The sequence below is a fragment of the Mustelus asterias genome, unplaced genomic scaffold (assembly GCF_964213995.1).
Source record: "Mustelus asterias unplaced genomic scaffold, sMusAst1.hap1.1 HAP1_SCAFFOLD_555, whole genome shotgun sequence".
NCBI classification, from domain to species: Eukaryota; Metazoa; Chordata; class Chondrichthyes; order Carcharhiniformes; family Triakidae; genus Mustelus; species Mustelus asterias.
This window is the reverse complement of record NW_027590505.1, coordinates 55,001-58,140: the sequence shown is the minus strand read 5'-3', so window position 1 is coordinate 58,140 and position 3,140 is coordinate 55,001.

Here is a 3,140-nt window from a genome sequence, read left to right as displayed (position 1 = left end):
CTCTCTGTTCTGCTCCTGTCTAATTTTCTCGCTCTCTGATGTGTCTCAGTCTTTCCACAATTTTGCTTATTTTATCTAAACTTCCTCCAAACTCTTTGTGACGGTTTGTTCCTTTCGCAATGCCCCTTCCCCTGAGATCAGTGTGAGAGACTGGTTGTCCTGACTCCCTGGGCACCAATCTCTCAGTCTCAATCTCTCTCTCTCTCTCCCCATCTCTCAAACTCACCCTGTCTCTTTGTCTCTCTCCATCTCTCATACTCACATTGGCTCTCGCTCTCTCTTTCTGTCCCTTTATCTTTCTCTCTCTCTCTCTCTCTTTCTCTCTCTCTGTCTGTTTCTCTCTTTCTGTCACTCTCTTTTTCTGTCACTCTCTCTCTCTTTTTGTCACTCTCTCTTTCTGTCACTCTCTCTCTCTGTCTCGCTCTTTGTCTCGCTCTGTCTTTCTCTCTCTTTCTGTCTCTCTATCACTCTCTCTCTCTCTGCCTCTCTCTCTCTCTCTGTCTGTCTCTGTGTCTCTCCCTCTGGTGCTATTCTCTCTCACTGTCTCATTCTGTCTCTCCCTCTTTCTGACTCACTCTCTTTGTCTCTTCACCTTGGCTCTCTCTCTCTCTCTCTGTTTCTCTCTGTCTCTCTCTCACTCTCTATCTGTCTCTCTGTCTCTCTCTCTGTCTGTCTCTCTGTCTCTCTCTCTCTCTCTATCTACCTCTCTGTCTCTCTCTCTCTCTCCATAAGACCAGAAGACATAGGAGCAGAATGAGGCCACTCGGCCCATCGAGTCTGCTCCGTCATTCAAACATGGCTGATATTTTTCTCATCCCCATTCTCCTGCCTTTTCCCCACAACCCCTGATCCCCTTATTAATCAAGAACCTATCTATCTCTGTCTTAAAGACACTCAATGAACCGGCCTCCACAGCCTTCTGCGGCAAAGAGTTCCACGGATTCACCACTCTCTGGCTGAAGAAATTCCTCCTCATCTCTGTTTTAAAGGGTTGTCCCTTTAGCCTGAGGTTGTGCCTCTGGTTCTAGTTTTTCCTACTGGTGGAAACATCCTCTCCACGTCCACTCTATCCAGGCCTCGCAGTATCCTGTAAGTTTCAATAAGATCCCCCCCTCATCCTTCTAAACTCCAATGAGTACAGACCCAGAGTCCTCAACCCGTTCCTCACACGACAAGCTCTTCATTCCAGGGATCATTCTTGTGAACCTCCTCTGGACCCTTTCCAAGGCCCAGCACATCCTTCCTTAGATACGGGGCCCAAAACTGCTCACAATACTCCAAATGGGGTCTGACTAGAGCCTTATACAGCCTCAGGAGTACATCCCTGCTCTTGTATTCTAGCTCTCTGTCTCTCTCTCTCTGTCTCTGTCTATCTCTCTGTCTCTCTCTCTCTCTCTCTCTGTCTCTCTGTCTCTCTCTCTCTGTTCTGCTCCTGTCTAATTCTCTCTGTCTCTGTCTATCTCTCTGTCTCTCTCTCTCTCTCTCTCTCTGTCTCTCTGTCTCTCTCTCTCTGTTCTGCTCCTGTCTAATTCTCTCGCTCTCTGATGTGTCTCAGTCTTTCCACAATTTTGCTTATTTTATCTAAACTTCCTCCAAACTCTTTGTGACGGTTTGTTCCTTTCGCAATGCCCCTTCCCCTGAGATCAGTGTGAGAGACTGGTTGTACTGACTCCCTGGGCACCAATCTCTCAGTCTCAATCTCTCTCTCTCTCCCCATCTCTCAAACTCTCCCTGTCTCTTTGTCTCTCTCCATCTCTCATACTCACATTGGCTCTCGCTCTCTCTTTCTGTCCCTTTATCTTTCTCTCTCTCTCTCTCTTTCTCTCTCTCTGTCTGTTTCTCTCTTTCTGTCACTCTCTTTTTCTGTCACTCTCTCTCTCTTTTTGTCACTCTCTCTTTCTGTCACTCTCTCTCTCTGTCTCGCTCTTTGTCTCGCTCTGTCTTTCTCTCTCTTTCTGTCTCTCTATCACTCTCTCTCTCTCTGCCTCTCTCTCTCTCTCTGTCTGTCTCTGTGTCTCTCCCTCTGGCGCTATTCTCTCTCACTGTCTCACTCTGTCTCTCCCTCTTTCTGACTCACTCTCTTTGTCTCTTCACCTTGGCTCTCTCTCTCTCTCTCTGTTTCTCTCTGTCTCTCTCTCACTCTCTATCTGTCTCTCTGTCTCTCTCTCTGTCTGTCTCTCTGTCTCTCTCTCTCTCTATCTACCTCTCTGTCTCTCTCTCTCTCTCCATAAGACCAGAAGACATAGGAGCAGAATGAGGCCACTCGGCCCATCGAGTCTGCTCCGTCATTCAAACATGGCTGATATTTTTCTCATCCCCATTCTCCTGCCTTTTCCCCACAACCCCTGATCCCCTTATTAATCAAGAACCTATCTATCTCTGTCTTAAAGACACTCAATGACCTGGCCTCCACAGCCTTCTGCGGCAAAGAGTTCCACAGATTCACCACTCTCTGGCTGAAGAAATTCCTCCTCATCTCTGTTTTAAAGGGTTGTCCCTTCAGCCTGAGGTTGTGCCTCTGGTTCTAGTTTTTCCTACTGGTGGAAACATCCTCTCCACGTCCACTCTATCCAGGCATCGCAGTATCCTGTAAGTTTCAATAAGATCCCCCCCTCATCCTTCTAAACTCCAATGAGTACAGACCCAGAGTCCTCAACCCGTTCCTCACACGACAAGCTCTTCATTCCAGGGATCATTCTTCTGAACCTCCTCTGGACCCTTTCCAAGGCCCAGCACGTCCTTCCTTAGATACGGGGCCCAAAACTGCTCACAATACTCCAAATGGGGTCTGACTAGAGCCTTATACAGCCTCAGGAGTACATCCCTGCTCTTGTATTCTAGCTCTCTGTCTCTCTCTCTCTGTCTCTGTCTATCTCTCTGTCTCTCTCTCTCTCTCTCTCTGTCTCTCTGTCTCTCTCTCTCTGTTCTGCTCCTGTCTAATTCTCTCTGTCTCTGTCTATCTCTCTGTCTCTCTCTCTCTCTCTCTGTCTCTCTGTCTCTCTCTCTCTGTTCTGCTCCTGTCTAATTCTCTCTGTCTCTGTCTATCTCTCTGTCTCTCTCTCTCTGTCTCTCTGTCTCTCTCTCTCTGTTCTGCTCCTGTCTAATTCTCTCGCTCTCTGATGTGTCTCAGTCTTTCCACA